This window comes from Acipenser ruthenus, chromosome 44 (assembly GCF_902713425.1).
Source record: "Acipenser ruthenus chromosome 44, fAciRut3.2 maternal haplotype, whole genome shotgun sequence".
Taxonomy (NCBI): domain Eukaryota; kingdom Metazoa; phylum Chordata; class Actinopteri; order Acipenseriformes; family Acipenseridae; genus Acipenser; species Acipenser ruthenus.
The window spans coordinates 5403916-5417420 of NC_081232.1; the positions used below are offsets into that span (position 1 = coordinate 5403916).

General features: G+C 43.7%; 53 non-coding genes and 5 pseudogenes across 53 annotated transcripts; all 58 read right to left on the reverse strand.

The window, feature by feature from the left end:
- Positions 1-24: 24 nt before the first annotated feature.
- LOC131719468 (5S ribosomal RNA) lies at positions 25-143 on the reverse strand. Its single transcript, XR_009318367.1, has one exon. It is a non-coding gene; the product is annotated as a 5S ribosomal RNA (ribosomal RNA).
- Positions 144-257: 114 nt separating this feature from the next.
- Positions 258-376, reverse strand: LOC131719469 (5S ribosomal RNA). Its single transcript, XR_009318368.1, has one exon. It is a non-coding gene; the product is annotated as a 5S ribosomal RNA (ribosomal RNA).
- A 111-nt stretch (positions 377-487) lies between these two features.
- Positions 488-606, reverse strand: LOC131719470 (5S ribosomal RNA). Its single transcript, XR_009318369.1, has one exon. It is a non-coding gene; the product is annotated as a 5S ribosomal RNA (ribosomal RNA).
- Positions 607-720: 114 nt separating this feature from the next.
- LOC131711861 (5S ribosomal RNA) lies at positions 721-839 on the reverse strand. The gene has a single exon (XR_009313750.1). It is a non-coding gene; the product is annotated as a 5S ribosomal RNA (ribosomal RNA).
- Positions 840-938: 99 nt separating this feature from the next.
- Positions 939-1057, reverse strand: LOC131719472 (5S ribosomal RNA). Its single transcript, XR_009318371.1, has one exon. It is a non-coding gene; the product is annotated as a 5S ribosomal RNA (ribosomal RNA).
- A 100-nt stretch (positions 1058-1157) lies between these two features.
- On the reverse strand, positions 1158-1276 carry LOC131719473 (5S ribosomal RNA). The gene has a single exon (XR_009318372.1). It is a non-coding gene; the product is annotated as a 5S ribosomal RNA (ribosomal RNA).
- Positions 1277-1390: 114 nt separating this feature from the next.
- On the reverse strand, positions 1391-1509 carry LOC131719474 (5S ribosomal RNA). Its single transcript, XR_009318373.1, has one exon. It is a non-coding gene; the product is annotated as a 5S ribosomal RNA (ribosomal RNA).
- Positions 1510-1609: 100 nt separating this feature from the next.
- Positions 1610-1728, reverse strand: LOC131719475 (5S ribosomal RNA). The gene has a single exon (XR_009318374.1). It is a non-coding gene; the product is annotated as a 5S ribosomal RNA (ribosomal RNA).
- Positions 1729-1839: 111 nt separating this feature from the next.
- LOC131719476 (5S ribosomal RNA) lies at positions 1840-1958 on the reverse strand. The gene has a single exon (XR_009318375.1). It is a non-coding gene; the product is annotated as a 5S ribosomal RNA (ribosomal RNA).
- Positions 1959-2072: 114 nt separating this feature from the next.
- Positions 2073-2191, reverse strand: LOC131719477 (5S ribosomal RNA). The gene has a single exon (XR_009318376.1). It is a non-coding gene; the product is annotated as a 5S ribosomal RNA (ribosomal RNA).
- A 114-nt stretch (positions 2192-2305) lies between these two features.
- LOC131719478 (5S ribosomal RNA) lies at positions 2306-2424 on the reverse strand. Its single transcript, XR_009318377.1, has one exon. It is a non-coding gene; the product is annotated as a 5S ribosomal RNA (ribosomal RNA).
- A 100-nt stretch (positions 2425-2524) lies between these two features.
- Positions 2525-2643, reverse strand: LOC131719479 (5S ribosomal RNA). The gene has a single exon (XR_009318378.1). It is a non-coding gene; the product is annotated as a 5S ribosomal RNA (ribosomal RNA).
- Positions 2644-2757: 114 nt separating this feature from the next.
- Positions 2758-2876, reverse strand: LOC131710847 (5S ribosomal RNA). The gene has a single exon (XR_009312729.1). It is a non-coding gene; the product is annotated as a 5S ribosomal RNA (ribosomal RNA).
- Positions 2877-2976: 100 nt separating this feature from the next.
- On the reverse strand, positions 2977-3095 carry LOC131719480 (5S ribosomal RNA). Its single transcript, XR_009318379.1, has one exon. It is a non-coding gene; the product is annotated as a 5S ribosomal RNA (ribosomal RNA).
- A 111-nt stretch (positions 3096-3206) lies between these two features.
- On the reverse strand, positions 3207-3325 carry LOC131719481 (5S ribosomal RNA). Its single transcript, XR_009318380.1, has one exon. It is a non-coding gene; the product is annotated as a 5S ribosomal RNA (ribosomal RNA).
- A 100-nt stretch (positions 3326-3425) lies between these two features.
- On the reverse strand, positions 3426-3544 carry LOC131713167 (5S ribosomal RNA). The gene has a single exon (XR_009315051.1). It is a non-coding gene; the product is annotated as a 5S ribosomal RNA (ribosomal RNA).
- A 100-nt stretch (positions 3545-3644) lies between these two features.
- On the reverse strand, positions 3645-3763 carry LOC131713688 (5S ribosomal RNA; annotated as a pseudogene).
- A 100-nt stretch (positions 3764-3863) lies between these two features.
- Positions 3864-3982, reverse strand: LOC131711031 (5S ribosomal RNA). Its single transcript, XR_009312913.1, has one exon. It is a non-coding gene; the product is annotated as a 5S ribosomal RNA (ribosomal RNA).
- A 114-nt stretch (positions 3983-4096) lies between these two features.
- LOC131710848 (5S ribosomal RNA) lies at positions 4097-4215 on the reverse strand. The gene has a single exon (XR_009312730.1). It is a non-coding gene; the product is annotated as a 5S ribosomal RNA (ribosomal RNA).
- A 100-nt stretch (positions 4216-4315) lies between these two features.
- Positions 4316-4434, reverse strand: LOC131719483 (5S ribosomal RNA). Its single transcript, XR_009318382.1, has one exon. It is a non-coding gene; the product is annotated as a 5S ribosomal RNA (ribosomal RNA).
- A 100-nt stretch (positions 4435-4534) lies between these two features.
- Positions 4535-4653, reverse strand: LOC131711032 (5S ribosomal RNA). The gene has a single exon (XR_009312914.1). It is a non-coding gene; the product is annotated as a 5S ribosomal RNA (ribosomal RNA).
- A 100-nt stretch (positions 4654-4753) lies between these two features.
- On the reverse strand, positions 4754-4872 carry LOC131710663 (5S ribosomal RNA). Its single transcript, XR_009312545.1, has one exon. It is a non-coding gene; the product is annotated as a 5S ribosomal RNA (ribosomal RNA).
- A 114-nt stretch (positions 4873-4986) lies between these two features.
- LOC131711022 (5S ribosomal RNA) lies at positions 4987-5105 on the reverse strand. Its single transcript, XR_009312904.1, has one exon. It is a non-coding gene; the product is annotated as a 5S ribosomal RNA (ribosomal RNA).
- Positions 5106-5219: 114 nt separating this feature from the next.
- On the reverse strand, positions 5220-5338 carry LOC131710071 (5S ribosomal RNA). Its single transcript, XR_009311941.1, has one exon. It is a non-coding gene; the product is annotated as a 5S ribosomal RNA (ribosomal RNA).
- A 99-nt stretch (positions 5339-5437) lies between these two features.
- Positions 5438-5556, reverse strand: LOC131711191 (5S ribosomal RNA). Its single transcript, XR_009313074.1, has one exon. It is a non-coding gene; the product is annotated as a 5S ribosomal RNA (ribosomal RNA).
- Positions 5557-5656: 100 nt separating this feature from the next.
- LOC131719484 (5S ribosomal RNA) lies at positions 5657-5775 on the reverse strand. Its single transcript, XR_009318383.1, has one exon. It is a non-coding gene; the product is annotated as a 5S ribosomal RNA (ribosomal RNA).
- A 100-nt stretch (positions 5776-5875) lies between these two features.
- Positions 5876-5994, reverse strand: LOC131719485 (5S ribosomal RNA). The gene has a single exon (XR_009318384.1). It is a non-coding gene; the product is annotated as a 5S ribosomal RNA (ribosomal RNA).
- A 100-nt stretch (positions 5995-6094) lies between these two features.
- Positions 6095-6213, reverse strand: LOC131712813 (5S ribosomal RNA). Its single transcript, XR_009314702.1, has one exon. It is a non-coding gene; the product is annotated as a 5S ribosomal RNA (ribosomal RNA).
- Positions 6214-6313: 100 nt separating this feature from the next.
- On the reverse strand, positions 6314-6432 carry LOC131719486 (5S ribosomal RNA). The gene has a single exon (XR_009318385.1). It is a non-coding gene; the product is annotated as a 5S ribosomal RNA (ribosomal RNA).
- Positions 6433-6546: 114 nt separating this feature from the next.
- LOC131710733 (5S ribosomal RNA) lies at positions 6547-6665 on the reverse strand. The gene has a single exon (XR_009312615.1). It is a non-coding gene; the product is annotated as a 5S ribosomal RNA (ribosomal RNA).
- Positions 6666-6765: 100 nt separating this feature from the next.
- On the reverse strand, positions 6766-6884 carry LOC131712814 (5S ribosomal RNA). The gene has a single exon (XR_009314703.1). It is a non-coding gene; the product is annotated as a 5S ribosomal RNA (ribosomal RNA).
- A 100-nt stretch (positions 6885-6984) lies between these two features.
- Positions 6985-7103, reverse strand: LOC131719487 (5S ribosomal RNA). The gene has a single exon (XR_009318386.1). It is a non-coding gene; the product is annotated as a 5S ribosomal RNA (ribosomal RNA).
- Positions 7104-7217: 114 nt separating this feature from the next.
- On the reverse strand, positions 7218-7336 carry LOC131709943 (5S ribosomal RNA). Its single transcript, XR_009311807.1, has one exon. It is a non-coding gene; the product is annotated as a 5S ribosomal RNA (ribosomal RNA).
- Positions 7337-7450: 114 nt separating this feature from the next.
- Positions 7451-7569, reverse strand: LOC131719488 (5S ribosomal RNA). The gene has a single exon (XR_009318387.1). It is a non-coding gene; the product is annotated as a 5S ribosomal RNA (ribosomal RNA).
- A 114-nt stretch (positions 7570-7683) lies between these two features.
- Positions 7684-7802, reverse strand: LOC131710734 (5S ribosomal RNA). The gene has a single exon (XR_009312616.1). It is a non-coding gene; the product is annotated as a 5S ribosomal RNA (ribosomal RNA).
- Positions 7803-7902: 100 nt separating this feature from the next.
- On the reverse strand, positions 7903-8021 carry LOC131712815 (5S ribosomal RNA). The gene has a single exon (XR_009314704.1). It is a non-coding gene; the product is annotated as a 5S ribosomal RNA (ribosomal RNA).
- Positions 8022-8121: 100 nt separating this feature from the next.
- On the reverse strand, positions 8122-8240 carry LOC131719489 (5S ribosomal RNA). Its single transcript, XR_009318388.1, has one exon. It is a non-coding gene; the product is annotated as a 5S ribosomal RNA (ribosomal RNA).
- A 114-nt stretch (positions 8241-8354) lies between these two features.
- LOC131709944 (5S ribosomal RNA) lies at positions 8355-8473 on the reverse strand. The gene has a single exon (XR_009311808.1). It is a non-coding gene; the product is annotated as a 5S ribosomal RNA (ribosomal RNA).
- A 100-nt stretch (positions 8474-8573) lies between these two features.
- Positions 8574-8692, reverse strand: LOC131711278 (5S ribosomal RNA). Its single transcript, XR_009313161.1, has one exon. It is a non-coding gene; the product is annotated as a 5S ribosomal RNA (ribosomal RNA).
- A 114-nt stretch (positions 8693-8806) lies between these two features.
- On the reverse strand, positions 8807-8925 carry LOC131719490 (5S ribosomal RNA). Its single transcript, XR_009318389.1, has one exon. It is a non-coding gene; the product is annotated as a 5S ribosomal RNA (ribosomal RNA).
- A 100-nt stretch (positions 8926-9025) lies between these two features.
- LOC131719491 (5S ribosomal RNA) lies at positions 9026-9144 on the reverse strand. The gene has a single exon (XR_009318390.1). It is a non-coding gene; the product is annotated as a 5S ribosomal RNA (ribosomal RNA).
- A 114-nt stretch (positions 9145-9258) lies between these two features.
- Positions 9259-9377, reverse strand: LOC131719492 (5S ribosomal RNA). Its single transcript, XR_009318391.1, has one exon. It is a non-coding gene; the product is annotated as a 5S ribosomal RNA (ribosomal RNA).
- A 114-nt stretch (positions 9378-9491) lies between these two features.
- LOC131712823 (5S ribosomal RNA) lies at positions 9492-9610 on the reverse strand. The gene has a single exon (XR_009314713.1). It is a non-coding gene; the product is annotated as a 5S ribosomal RNA (ribosomal RNA).
- Positions 9611-9724: 114 nt separating this feature from the next.
- On the reverse strand, positions 9725-9843 carry LOC131711023 (5S ribosomal RNA). Its single transcript, XR_009312905.1, has one exon. It is a non-coding gene; the product is annotated as a 5S ribosomal RNA (ribosomal RNA).
- Positions 9844-9957: 114 nt separating this feature from the next.
- On the reverse strand, positions 9958-10076 carry LOC131713935 (5S ribosomal RNA; annotated as a pseudogene).
- Positions 10077-10190: 114 nt separating this feature from the next.
- LOC131713936 (5S ribosomal RNA) lies at positions 10191-10309 on the reverse strand (annotated as a pseudogene).
- A 114-nt stretch (positions 10310-10423) lies between these two features.
- Positions 10424-10542, reverse strand: LOC131719494 (5S ribosomal RNA). Its single transcript, XR_009318393.1, has one exon. It is a non-coding gene; the product is annotated as a 5S ribosomal RNA (ribosomal RNA).
- Positions 10543-10642: 100 nt separating this feature from the next.
- Positions 10643-10761, reverse strand: LOC131719495 (5S ribosomal RNA). The gene has a single exon (XR_009318394.1). It is a non-coding gene; the product is annotated as a 5S ribosomal RNA (ribosomal RNA).
- Positions 10762-10875: 114 nt separating this feature from the next.
- Positions 10876-10994, reverse strand: LOC131714361 (5S ribosomal RNA; annotated as a pseudogene).
- Positions 10995-11108: 114 nt separating this feature from the next.
- LOC131713385 (5S ribosomal RNA) lies at positions 11109-11227 on the reverse strand (annotated as a pseudogene).
- Positions 11228-11327: 100 nt separating this feature from the next.
- LOC131712932 (5S ribosomal RNA) lies at positions 11328-11446 on the reverse strand. The gene has a single exon (XR_009314819.1). It is a non-coding gene; the product is annotated as a 5S ribosomal RNA (ribosomal RNA).
- A 100-nt stretch (positions 11447-11546) lies between these two features.
- LOC131719496 (5S ribosomal RNA) lies at positions 11547-11665 on the reverse strand. Its single transcript, XR_009318395.1, has one exon. It is a non-coding gene; the product is annotated as a 5S ribosomal RNA (ribosomal RNA).
- A 100-nt stretch (positions 11666-11765) lies between these two features.
- On the reverse strand, positions 11766-11884 carry LOC131712816 (5S ribosomal RNA). The gene has a single exon (XR_009314705.1). It is a non-coding gene; the product is annotated as a 5S ribosomal RNA (ribosomal RNA).
- A 100-nt stretch (positions 11885-11984) lies between these two features.
- LOC131711099 (5S ribosomal RNA) lies at positions 11985-12103 on the reverse strand. Its single transcript, XR_009312981.1, has one exon. It is a non-coding gene; the product is annotated as a 5S ribosomal RNA (ribosomal RNA).
- A 100-nt stretch (positions 12104-12203) lies between these two features.
- On the reverse strand, positions 12204-12322 carry LOC131712818 (5S ribosomal RNA). The gene has a single exon (XR_009314707.1). It is a non-coding gene; the product is annotated as a 5S ribosomal RNA (ribosomal RNA).
- A 100-nt stretch (positions 12323-12422) lies between these two features.
- On the reverse strand, positions 12423-12541 carry LOC131719497 (5S ribosomal RNA). Its single transcript, XR_009318396.1, has one exon. It is a non-coding gene; the product is annotated as a 5S ribosomal RNA (ribosomal RNA).
- A 344-nt stretch (positions 12542-12885) lies between these two features.
- Positions 12886-13004, reverse strand: LOC131712832 (5S ribosomal RNA). The gene has a single exon (XR_009314722.1). It is a non-coding gene; the product is annotated as a 5S ribosomal RNA (ribosomal RNA).
- Positions 13005-13344: 340 nt separating this feature from the next.
- Positions 13345-13463, reverse strand: LOC131719498 (5S ribosomal RNA). The gene has a single exon (XR_009318397.1). It is a non-coding gene; the product is annotated as a 5S ribosomal RNA (ribosomal RNA).
- Positions 13464-13505: the final 42 nt, after the last annotated feature.

The window sequence follows — 13505 nt, forward strand, 5'->3', positions numbered from 1 at the left end:
ACACATTTCAATTGTAAAATGTAATGCCTGCAGCACTTGATATTCCCAGGTGGTCTCCCATCCAAGTACTAACCAAGCCCAACATTGCTTAGCTTCTGAGATCAGACGAGATCAGGCTTATTCAAGGTGGTGTGGCCGCAGGCGATTGCATTTCTGCTTTCATGACTTTTATGTTTAGTGAGCTGGGGGTGATTCCTCCAAAATTTCCTTTTGTCCTCCACACATTTCAATTGTAAAATGTAATTACAAAAATGTAATGCCTGCAGCACTTGATATTCCCAGGTGGTCTCCCATCCAAGTACTAACCAAGCCCAACATTGCTTAGCTTCTGAGATCAGACGAGATCAGGCTTATTCAAGGTGGTGTGGCCGCAGGCGATTGCATTTCGGCTTTCATGACTTTTATGTTTAGTGAGCTGGGGGTGATTCCTCCAAAATTTCCTTTTGTCCACACATTTCAATTGTAAAATGTAATTACAAAAATGTAATGCCTGCAGCACTTGATATTCCCAGGTGGTCTCCCATCCAAGTACTAACCAAGCCCAACATTGCTTAGCTTCTGAGATCAGACGAGATCAGGCTTATTCAAGGTGGTGTGGCCGCAGGCGATTGCATTTCTGCTTTCATGACTTTTATGTTTAGTGAGCTGGGGGTGATTCCTCCAAAATTTCCTTTTGTCCTCCACACATTTCAATTGTAAAATGTAATTACAAAAATGTAATGCCTGCAGCACTTGATATTCCCAGGTGGTCTCCCATCCAAGTACTAACCAAGCCCAACATTGCTTAGCTTCTGAGATCAGACAAGATCAGGCTTATTCAAGGTGGTGTGGCCGCAGGCGATTGCTGTTCTGCTTTCATGACTTTTATGTTTAGTGAGCTGGGGTGATTCCTCCAAAATTTCCTTTTGTCCTCCACACATTTCAATTGTAAAATGTAATGCCTGCAGCACTTGATATTCCCAGGTGGTCTCCCATCCAAGTACTAACCAAGCCCAACATTGCTTAGCTTCTGAGATCAGACGAGATCAGGCTTATTCAAGGTGGTGTGGCCGCAGGCGATTGCATTTCTGCTTTCATGACTTTTATGTTTAGTGAGCTGGGGGTGATTCCTCCAAAATTTCCTTTTGTCCTCCACACATTTCAATTGTAAAATGTAATGCCTGCAGCACTTGATATTCCCAGGTGGTCTCCCATCCAAGTACTAACCAAGCCCAACATTGCTTAGCTTCTGAGATCAGACGAGATCAGGCTTATTCAAGGTGGTGTGGCCGCAGGCGATTGCATTTCTGCTTTCATGACTTTTATGTTTAGTGAGCTGGGGGTGATTCCTCCAAAATTTCCTTTTGTCCTCCACACATTTCAATTGTAAAATGTAATTACAAAAATGTAATGCCTGCAGCACTTGATATTCCCAGGTGGTCTCCCATCCAAGTACTAACCAAGCCCAACATTGCTTAGCTTCTGAGATCAGACGAGATCAGGCTTATTCAAGGTGGTGTGGCCGCAGGCGATTGCTGTTCTGCTTTCATGACTTTTATGTTTAGTGAGCTGGGGGTGATTCCTCCAAAATTTCCTTTTGTCCTCCACACATTTCAATTGTAAAATGTAATGCCTGCAGCACTTGATATTCCCAGGTGGTCTCCCATCCAAGTACTAACCAAGCCCAACATTGCTTAGCTTCTGAGATCAGACGAGATCAGGCTTATTCAAGGTGGTGTGGCCGCAGGCGATTGCTGTTCTGCTTTCATGACTTTTATGTTTAGTGAGCTGGGGGTGATTCCTCCAAAATTTCCTTTTGTCCACACATTTCAATTGTAAAATGTAATTACAAAAATGTAATGCCTGCAGCACTTGATATTCCCAGGTGGTCTCCCATCCAAGTACTAACCAAGCCCAACATTGCTTAGCTTCTGAGATCAGACGAGATCAGGCTTATTCAAGGTGGTGTGGCCGCAGGCGATTGCATTTCTGCTTTCATGACTTTTATGTTTAGTGAGCTGGGGGTGATTCCTCCAAAATTTCCTTTTGTCCTCCACACATTTCAATTGTAAAATGTAATTACAAAAATGTAATGCCTGCAGCACTTGATATTCCCAGGTGGTCTCCCATCCAAGTACTAACCAAGCCCAACATTGCTTAGCTTCTGAGATCAGACGAGATCAGGCTTATTCAAGGTGGTGTGGCCGCAGGCGATTGCATTTCTGCTTTCATGACTTTTATGTTTAGTGAGCTGGGGGTGATTCCTCCAAAATTTCCTTTTGTCCTCCACACATTTCAATTGTAAAATGTAATTACAAAAATGTAATGCCTGCAGCACTTGATATTCCCAGGTGGTCTCCCATCCAAGTACTAACCAAGCCCAACATTGCTTAGCTTCTGAGATCAGACGAGATCAGGCTTATTCAAGGTGGTGTGGCCGCAGGCGATTGCATTTCTGCTTTCATGACTTTTATGTTTAGTGAGCTGGGGGTGATTCCTCCAAAATTTCCTTTTGTCCTCCACACATTTCAATTGTAAAATGTAATGCCTGCAGCACTTGATATTCCCAGGTGGTCTCCCATCCAAGTACTAACCAAGCCCAACATTGCTTAGCTTCTGAGATCAGACGAGATCAGGCTTATTCAAGGTGGTGTGGCCGCAGGCGATTGCATTTCTGCTTTCATGACTTTTATGTTTAGTGAGCTGGGGGTGATTCCTCCAAAATTTCCTTTTGTCCTCCACACATTTCAATTGTAAAATGTAATTACAAAAATGTAATGCCTGCAGCACTTGATATTCCCAGGTGGTCTCCCATCCAAGTACTAACCAAGCCCAACATTGCTTAGCTTCTGAGATCAGACGAGATCAGGCTTATTCAAGGTGGTGTGGCCGCAGGTGATTGCATTTCTGCTTTCATGACTTTTATGTTTAGTGAGCTGGGGGTGATTCCTCCAAAATTTCCTTTTGTCCTCCACACATTTCAATTGTAAAATGTAATGCCTGCAGCACTTGATATTCCCAGGTGGTCTCCCATCCAAGTACTAACCAAGCCCAACATTGCTTAGCTTCTGAGATCAGACGAGATCAGGCTTATTCAAGGTGGTGTGGCCGCAGGCGATTGCATTTCTGCTTTCATGACTTTTATGTTTAGTGAGCTGGGGGTGATTCCTCCAAAATTTCCTTTTGTCCACACATTTCAATTGTAAAATGTAATTACAAAAACGTAATGCCTGCAGCACTTGATATTCCCAGGTGGTCTCCCATCCAAGTACTAACCAAGCCCAACATTGCTTAGCTTCTGAGATCAGACGAGATCAGGCTTATTCAAGGTGGTGTGGCCGCAGGCGAATGCATTTCTGCTTTCATGACTTTTATGTTTAGTGAGCTGGGGGTGATTCCTCCAAAATTTCCTTTTGTCCTCCACACATTTCAATTGTAAAATGTAATGCCTGCAGCACTTGATATTCCCAGGTGGTCTTCCATCCAAGTAGTAACCAAGCCCAACATTGCTTAGCTTCTGAGATCAGACGAGATCAGGCTTATTCAAGGTGGTGTGGCCGCAGGCGATTGCATTTCTGCTTTCATGACTTTTATGTTTAGTGAGCTGGGGGTGATTCCTCCAAAATTTCCTTTTGTCCTCCACACATTTCAATTGTAAAATGTAATGCCTGCAGCACTTGATATTCCCAGATGGTCTCCCATCCAAGTACTAACCAAGCCCAACATTGCTTAGCTTCTGAGATGAGACGAGATCAGGCTTATTCAAGGTGGTGTGGCCGCAGGCAATTGCTGTTCTGCTTTCATGACTTTTATGTTTAGTGAGCTGGGGGTGATTCCTCCAAAATTTCCTTTTGTCCTCCACACATTTCTATTGTAAAATGTAATGCCTGCAGCACATGATATTCCCAGGTGGTCTCCCATCCAAGTACTAACCAAGCCCAACATTGCTTAGCTTCTGAGATCAGACGAGATCAGGCTTATTCAAGGTGGTGTGGCCGCAGGCGATTGCATTTCTGCTTTCATGACTTTTATGTTTAGTGAGCTGGGGGTGATTCCTCCAAAATTTCCTTTTGTCCTCCACACATTTCAATTGTAAAATGTAATTACAAAAATGTAATGCCTGCAGCACTTGATATTCCCAGGTGGTCTCCCATCCAAGTACTAACCAAGCCCAACATTGCTTAGCTTCTGAGATCAGACGAGATCAGGCTTATTCAAGGTGGTGTGGCCGCAGGTGATTGCATTTCTGCTTTCATGACTTTTATGTTTAGTGAGCTGGGGGTGATTCCTCCAAAATTTCCTTTTGTCCTCCACACATTTCAATTGTAAAATGTAATGCCTGCAGCACTTGATATTCCCAGGTGGTCTCCCATCCAAGTACTAACCAAGCCCAACATTGCTTAGCTTCTGAGATCAGACGAGATCAGGCTTATTCAAGGTGGTGTGGCCGCAGGCAATTGCTGTTCTGCTTTCATGACTTTTATGTTTAGTGAGCTGGGGGTGATTCCTCCAAAATTTCCTTTTGTCCTCCACACATTTCTATTGTAAAATGTAATGCCTGCAGCACATGATATTCCCAGGTGGTCTCCCATCCAAGTACTAACCAAGCCCAACATTGCTTAGCTTCTGAGATCAGACGAGATCAGGCTTATTCAAGGTGGTGTGGCCGCAGGCGATTGCATTTCTGCTTTCATGACTTTTATGTTTAGTGAGCTGGGGGTGATTCCTCCAAAATTTCCTTTTGTCCTCCACACATTTCAATTGTAAAATGTAATGCCTGCAGCACTTGATATTCCCAGGTGGTCTCCCATCGAAGTACTAACCAAGCCCAACACTGCTTAGCTTCTGAGATCAGACGAGATCAGGCTTATTCAAGGTGGTGTGGCCGCAGGCGATTGCATTTCTGCTTTCATGACTTTTATGTTTAGTGAGCTGGGGGTGATTCCTCCAAAATTTCCTTTTGTCCTCCACACATTTCAATTGTAAAATGTAATTACAAAAATGTAATGCCTGCAGCACTTGATATTCCCAGGTGGTCTCCCATCCAAGTACTAACCAAGCCCAACATTGCTTAGCTTCTGAGATCAGACGAGTTCAGGCTTATTCAAGGTGGTGTGGCCGCAGGCGATTGCATTTCTGCTTTCATGACTTTTATGTTTAGTGAGCTTGGGGTGATTCCTCCAAAATTTCCTTTTGTCCTCCACACATTTCAATTGTAAAATGTAATTACAAAAATGTAATGCCTGCAGCACTTGATATTCCCAGGTGGTCTCCCATCCAAGTACTAACCAAGCCCAACACTGCTTAGCTTCTGAGATCAGACGAGATCAGGCTTATTCAAGGTGGTGTGGCCGCAGGCGATTGCATTTCTGCTTTCATGACTTTTATGTTTAGTGAGCTGGGGGTGAGCCTCCAAAATTTCCTTTTGTCCTCCACACATTTCTATTGTAAAATGTAATGCCTGCAGCACTTGAGATTCCCAGGTGGTCTCCCATCCAAGTACTAACCAAGCCCAACATTGCTTAGCTTCTGAGATCAGACGAGATCAGGCTTATTCAAGGTGGCGTGGCCGCAGGCGATTGCATTTCTGCTTTCATGACTTTTATGTTTAGTGAGCTGGGGGTGATTCCTCCAAAATTTCCTTTTGTCCTCCACACATTTCAATTGTAAAATGTAATGCCTGCAGCACTTGATATTCCCAGGTGGTCTCCCATCCAAGTACTAACCAAGCCCAACATTGCTTAGCTTCTGAGATCAGACGAGATCAGGCTTATTCAAGGTGGTGTGGCCGCAGGCGATTGCATTTCTGCTTTCATGACTTTTATGTTTAGTGAGCTGGGGGTGATTCCTCCAAAATTTCCTTTTGTCCTCCACACATTTCAATTGTAAAATGTAATGCCTGCAGCACTTGATATTCCCAGGTGGTCTCCCATCCAAGTACTAACCAAGCCCAACATTGCTTAGCTTCTGAGATCAGACGAGATCAGGCTTATTCAAGGTGGTGTGGCCGCAGGCGATTGCATTTCTGCTTTCATGACTTTTATGTTTAGTGAGCTGGGGGTGATTCCTCCAAAATTTCCTTTTGTCCTCCACACATTTCAATTGTAAAATGTAATGCCTGCAGCACTTGATATTCCCAGGTGGTCTCCCATCCAAGTACTAACCAAGCCCAACATTGCTTAGCTTCTGAGATCATACAAGATCAGGCTTATTCAAGGTGGTGTGGCCGCAGGCGATTGCATTTCTGCTTTCATGACTTTTATGTTTAGTGAGCTGGGGGTGATTCCTCCAAAATTTCCTTTTGTCCTCCACACATTTCAATTGTAAAATGTAATGCCTGCAGCACTTGATATTCCCAGGTGGTCTCCCATCCAAGTACTAACCAAGCCCAACATTGCTTAGCTTCTGAGATCAGACGAGATCAGGCTTATTCAAGGTGGTGTGGCCGCAGGCGATTGCTGTTCTGCTTTCATGACTTTTATGTTTAGTGAGCTGGGGGTGATTCCTCCAAAATTTCCTTTTGTCCTCCACACATTTCAATTGTAAAATGTAATTACAAAAATGTAATGCCTGCAGCACTTGATATTCCCAGGTGGCCTCCCATCCAAGTACTAACCAAGCCCAACATTGCTTAGCTTCTGAGATCAGACGAGATCAGGCTTATTCAAGGTGGTGTGGCCGCAGGCGATTGCATTTCTGCTTTCATGACTTTTATGTTTAGTGAGCTGGGGGTGATTCCTCCAAAATTTCCTTTTGTCCTCCACACATTTCAATTGTAAAATGTAATGCCTGCAGCACTTGATATTCCCAGGTGGTCTCCCATCCAAGTACTAACCAAGCCCAACATTGCTTAGCTTCTGAGATCATACAAGATCAGGCTTATTCAAGGTGGTGTGGCCGCAGGCGATTGCATTTCTGCTTTCATGACTTTTATGTTTAGTGAGCTGGGGGTGATTCCTCCAAAATTTCCTTTTGTCCTCCACACATTTCAATTGTAAAATGTAATGCCTGCAGCACTTGATATTCCCAGGTGGTCTCCCATCCAAGTACTAACCAAGCCCAACATTGCTTAGCTTCTGAGATCAGACGAGATCAGGCTTATTCAAGGTGGTGTGGCCGCAGGCGATTGCATTTCTGCTTTCATGACTTTTATGTTTAGTGAGCTGGGGGTGATTCCTCCAAAATTTCCTTTTGTCCTCCACACATTTCAATTGTAAAATGTAATTACAAAAATGTAATGCCTGCAGCACTTGATATTCCCAGGTGGTCTCCCATCCAAGTACTAGCCAAGCCCAACGTTGCTTAGCTTCTGAGATCAGACGAGATCAGGCTTATTCAAGGTGGTGTGGCCGCAGGCGACTGCATTTCTGCTTTCATGACTTCTATGTTTAGTGAGCTGGGGGTGATTCCTCCAAAATTTCCTTTTGTCCTCCACACATTTCAATTGTAAAATGTAATTACAAAAATGTAATGCCTGCAGCACTTGATATTCCCAGGTGGTCTCCCATCCAAGTACTAACCAAGCCCAACATTGCTTAGCTTCTGAGATCAGACGAGATCAGGCTTATTCAAGGTGGTGTGGCCGCAGGCGATTGCTGTTCTGCTTTCATGACTTTTATGTTTAGTGAGCTGGGGGTGATTCCTCCAAAATTTCCTTTTGTCCTCCACACATTTCAATTGTAAAATGTAATTACAAAAATGTAATGCCTGCAGCACTTGATATTCCCAGGTGGCCTCCCATCCAAGTACTAACCAAGCCCAACATTGCTTAGCTTCTGAGATCAGACGAGATCAGGCTTATTCAAGGTGGTGTGGCCGCAGGCGATTGCATTTCTGCTTTCATGACTTTTATGTTTAGTGAGCTGGGGGTGATTCCTCCAAAATTTCCTTTTGTCCTCCACACATTTCAATTGTAAAATGTAATGCCTGCAGCACTTGATATTCCCAGGTGGTCTCCCATCCAAGTACTAACCAAGCCCAACATTGCTTAGCTTCTGAGATCATACAAGATCAGGCTTATTCAAGGTGGTGTGGCCGCAGGCGATTGCATTTCTGCTTTCATGACTTTTATGTTTAGTGAGCTGGGGGTGATTCCTCCAAAATTTCCTTTTGTCCTCCACACATTTCAATTGTAAAATGTAATGCCTGCAGCACTTGATATTCCCAGGTGGTCTCCCATCCAAGTACTAACCAAGCCCAACATTGCTTAGCTTCTGAGATCAGACGAGATCAGGCTTATTCAAGGTGGTGTGGCCGCAGGCGATTGCATTTCTGCTTTCATGACTTTTATGTTTAGTGAGCTGGGGGTGATTCCTCCAAAATTTCCTTTTGTCCTCCACACATTTCAATTGTAAAATGTAATTACAAAAATGTAATGCCTGCAGCACTTGATATTCCCAGGTGGTCTCCCATCCAAGTACTAGCCAAGCCCAACGTTGCTTAGCTTCTGAGATCAGACGAGATCAGGCTTATTCAAGGTGGTGTGGCCGCAGGCGACTGCATTTCTGCTTTCATGACTTCTATGTTTAGTGAGCTGGGGGTGATTCCTCCAAAATTTCCTTTTGTCCTCCACACATTTCAATTGTAAAATGTAATGCCTGCAGCACTTGATATTCCCAGGTGGTGTCCCATCCAAGTACTAAACAAGCCCAACATTGCTTAGCTTCTGAGATCAGACGAGATCAGGCTTATTCAAGGTGGTGTGGCCGCAGGCGATTGCATTTCTGCTTTCATGACTTTTATGTTTAGTGAGCTGGGGGTGAGTCCTCCAAAATTTCCTTTTGTCCTCCACACATTTCAATTGTAAAATGTAATTACAAAAATGTAATGCCTGCAGCACTTGATATTCCCAGGTGGTCTCCCATCCAAGTACTAACCAAGCCCAACATTGCTTAGCTTCTGAGATCAGACGAGATCAGGCTTATTCAAGGTGGTGTGGCCGCAGGCAATTGCATTTCTGCTTTCATGACTTTTATGTTTAGTGAGCTGGGGGTGATTCCTCCAAAATTTCCTTTTGTCCTCCACACATTTCAATTGTAAAATGTAATGCCTGCAGCACTTGATATTCCCAGGTGGTCTCCCATCCAAGTACTAACCAAGCCCAACATTGCTTAGCTTCTGAGATCAGACGAGATCAGGCTTATTCAAGGTGGTGTGGCCGCAGGCGATTGCATTTCTGCTTTCATGACTTTTATGTTTAGTGAGCTGGGGGTGATTCCTCCAAAATTTCCTTTTGTCCTCCACACATTTCAATTGTAAAATGTAATTACAAAAATGTAATGCCTGCAGCACTTGATATTCCCAGGTGGTCTCCCATCCAAGTACTAACCAAGCCCAACATTGCTTAGCTTCTGAGATCAGACGAGATCAGGCTTATTCAAGGTGGTGTGGCCGCAGGCGATTGCATTTCTGCTTTCATGACTTTTATGTTTAGTGAGCTGGGGGTGAGTCCTCCAAAATTTCCTTTTGTCCTCCACACATTTCAATTGTAAAATGTAATTACAAAAATGTAATGCCTGCAGCACTTGATATTCCCAGGTGGTCTCCCATCCAAGTACTAACCAAGCCCAACATTGCTTAGCTGCTGAGATCAGACGAGATCAGGCTTATTCAAGGTGGTGTGGACGCAGGCGATTGCATATCTGCTTTCATGACTTTTATGTTTAGTGAGCTGGGGGTGATTCCTCCAAAATTTCCTTTTGTCCTCCACACATTTCAATTGTAAAATGTAATTACAAAAATGTAATGCCTGCAGCACTTGATATTCCCAGGTGGTCTCCCATCCAAGTACTAACCAAGCCCAACATTGCTTAGCTTCTGAGATCAGACGAGTTCAGGCTTATTCAAGGTGGTGTGGCCGCAGGCTATTGCATTTCTGCTTTCATGACTTTTATGTTTAGTGAGCTGGGGGTGATTCCTCCAAAATTTCCTTTTGTCCTCCACACATTTCAATTGTAAAATGTAATTACAAAAATGTAATGCCTGCAGCACTTGATATTCCCAGGTGGTCTCCCATCCAAGTACTAACGAAGCCCAACATTGCTTAGCTTCTGAGATCAGACGAGATCAGGCTTATTTAAGGTGGTGTGGCTGCAGGCGATTGCATTTCTGCTTTCATGACTTTTATGTTTAGTGAGCTGGGGGTGATTCCTCCAAAATTTCCTTTTGTCCTCCACACATTTCAATTGTAAAATGTAATTACAAAAATGTAATGCCTGCAGCACTTGATATTCCCAGGTGGTCTCCCATCCAAGTACTAACGAAGCCCAACATTGCTTAGCTTCTGAGATCAGACGAGATCAGGCTTATTTAAGGTGGTGTGGCTGCAGGCGATTGCATTTCTGCTTTCATGACTTTTATGTTTAGTGAGCTGGGGGTGATTCCTCCAAAATTTCCTTTTGTCCTCCACACATTTCAATTGTAAAATGTAATTACAAAAATGTAATGCCTGCAGCACTTGATATTCCCAGGTGGTCTCCCATCCAAGTACTAACCAAGCCCAACATTGCTTAGCTTCTGAGATCAGACGAGATCAGGCTTATTCAAGGTGGTGTGGCCGCAGGCGATTGCATTTCTGCTTTCATGACTTTTATGTTTAGTGAGCTGGGGGTGATTCCTCCAAAATTTCCTTTTGTCCTCCACACATTTCAATTGTAAAATGTAATGCCTGCAGCACTTGATATTCCCAGGTGGTCTCCCATCCAAGTACTAACCAAGCCCAACATTGCTTAGCTTCTGAGATCAGACGAGATCAGGCTTATTCAAGGTGGTGTGGCCGCAGGCGATTGCATTTCTGCTTTCATGACTTTTATGTTTAGTGAGCTGGGGGTGATTCCTCCAAAATTTCCTTTTGTCCTCCACACATTTCAATTGTAAAATGGAATTACAAAAATGTAATGCCTGCAGCACTTGATATTCCCAGGTGGTCTCCCATCCAATTACTAACGAAGCCCAACATTGCTTAGCTTCTGAGATCAGACGAGATCAGGCTTATTTAAGGTGGTGTGGCCGCAGGCGATTGCATTTCTGCTTTCATGACTTTTATGTTTAGTGAGCTGGGGGTGATTCCTCCAAAATTTCCTTTTGTCCTCCACACATTTCAATTGTAAAATGTAATTACAAAAATGTAATGCCTGCAGCACTTGATATTCCCAGGTGGTCTCCCATCCAAGTACTAACCAAGCCCAACACTGCTTAGCTTCTTAGATCAGACGAGATCAGGCTTATTCAAGGTGGTGTGGCCGCAGGCGATTGCATTTCTGCTTTCATGACTTTTATGTTTAGTGAGCTGGGGGTGATTCCTCCAAAATTTCCTTTTGTCCTCCACACATTTCAATTGTAAAATGTAATGCCTGCAGCACTTGATATTCCCAGGTGGTCTCCCATCCAAGTACTAACCAAGCCCAACATTGCTTAGCTTCTGAGATCAGACGATATCAGGCTTATTCAAGGTGGTGTGGCCGCAGGCGATTGCATTTCTGCTATCATGACTTTTATGTTTAGTGAGCTGGGGGTGATTCCTCCAAAATTTCCTTTTGTCCTCCACACATTTCAATTGTAAAATGTAATGCCTGCAGCACTTGATATTCCCAGGTGGTCTCCCATCCAAGTACTAACCAAGCCCAACATTGCTTAGCTTCTGAGATCAGACGAGATCAGGCTTATTCAAGGTGGTGTGGCCGCAGGCGATTGCATTTTTGCTTTCATGACTTTTATGTTTAGTGAGCTGGGGGTGATTCCTCCAAAATTTCCTTTTGTCCTCCACACATTTCAATTGTAAAATGTAATGCCTGCAGCACTTGATATTCCCAGGTGGTCTCCCATCCAAGTACTAACCAAGCCCAACATTGCTTAGCTTCTGAGATCATACAAGATCAGGCTTATTCAAGGTGGTGTGGCCGCAGGCGATTGCATTTCTGCTTTCATGACTTTTATGTTTAGTGAGCTGGGGGTGATTCCTCCTAAATTTCCTTTTGTCCTCCACACATTTCAATTGTAAAATGTAATGCATGCAGCACTTGATATTCCCAGGTGGTCTCCCATCCAAGTACTAACCAAGCCCAACATTGCTTAGCTTCTGAGATCAGACGAGATCAGGCTTATTCAAGGTGGTGTGGCCGCAGGCGATTGCATTTCTGCTTTCATGACTTTTATGTTTAGTGAGCTGGGGGTGATTCCTCAAAAATTTCCTTTTGTCCTCCACACATTTCAATTGTAAAATGTAATGCCTGCAGCACTTGATATTCCCAGGTGGTCTCCCATCCAAGTACTAACCAAGCCCAACATTGCTTAGCTTCTGAGATCATACAAGATCAGGCTTATTCAAGGTGGTGTGGCCGCAGGCGATTGCATTTCTGCTTTAATGACTTTTATGTTTAGTGAGCTGGGGGTGATTCCTCCAAAATTTCCTTTTGTCCTCCACAAATTTCAATTGTAAAATGTAATGCCTGCAGCACTTGATATTCCCAGGTGGTCTCCCATCCAAGTACTAACCAAGCCCAACATTGCTTAGCTTCTGAGATCAGACGAGATCAGGCTTATTCAAGGTGGTGTGGCCGCAGGCGATTGCATTTCTGCTTTCATGACTTTTATGTTTAGTGAGCTGGGGGTGAGTCCTCCAAAATTTCGTTTTGTCCTCCACACATTTCAATTGTAAAATGTAATTACAAAAATGTAATGCCTGCAGCACATGATATTCCATCCAAGTACTAACCAAGACCAACATTGCATAGCTTCTGAGATCAGACGAGATCAGGCGAGATCAGGCTTATTCAAGGTGGTGTGGCCGCAGGCGATTGCATTTCTGCTTTCATGACTTTTATGTTTAGTGAGCTGGGAGTGATTCCTTCAAAATTTCCTTTTGTCCTCCACACAGTTCAATTGTAAAATGTAATTACAAAAATGTAATGCCTGCAGCACTTGATATTCCCAGGTGGTCTCCCATCCAAGTACTGACCAAGCCCAACATTGCTTAGCTTCTGAGACCAGACGAGATCAGGCTTAATCAAGGTGGTGTGGCCGCAGGCAATTGCATTTCTGCTTTCATGACTTTTATGTTTAGTGAGCTGGGAGTGATTCCTCCAAAATTTCATTTTGTCCTCCACACATTTCAATTGTAAAATGTAATTACAAAAATGTAATGCCTGCAGCACTTGATATGCCATCCAAGTACTAACCAAGACCAACATTGCATAGCTTCTGAGATCAGACGAGATCAGGCGAGATCAGGCGAGATCAGGCTTATTCAAGGTGGTGTGGCCGCAGGCGATTGCATTTCTGCTTTCATGACTTTTATGTTTAGTGAGCTGGGGGTGATTCCTCCAAAATTTCCTTTTGTCCTCCACACATTTCAATTGTAAAATGTAATGCCTGCAGCACTTGATATTCCCAGGTGGTCTCCCATCCAAGTACTAACCAAGCCCAACATTGCTTAGCTTCTGAGATCAGACGAGATCAGGCTTATTCAAGGTGGTGTGGCCGCAGGCGATTGCATTTCTGCTTTCATGACTTTTATGTTTAGTGAGCTG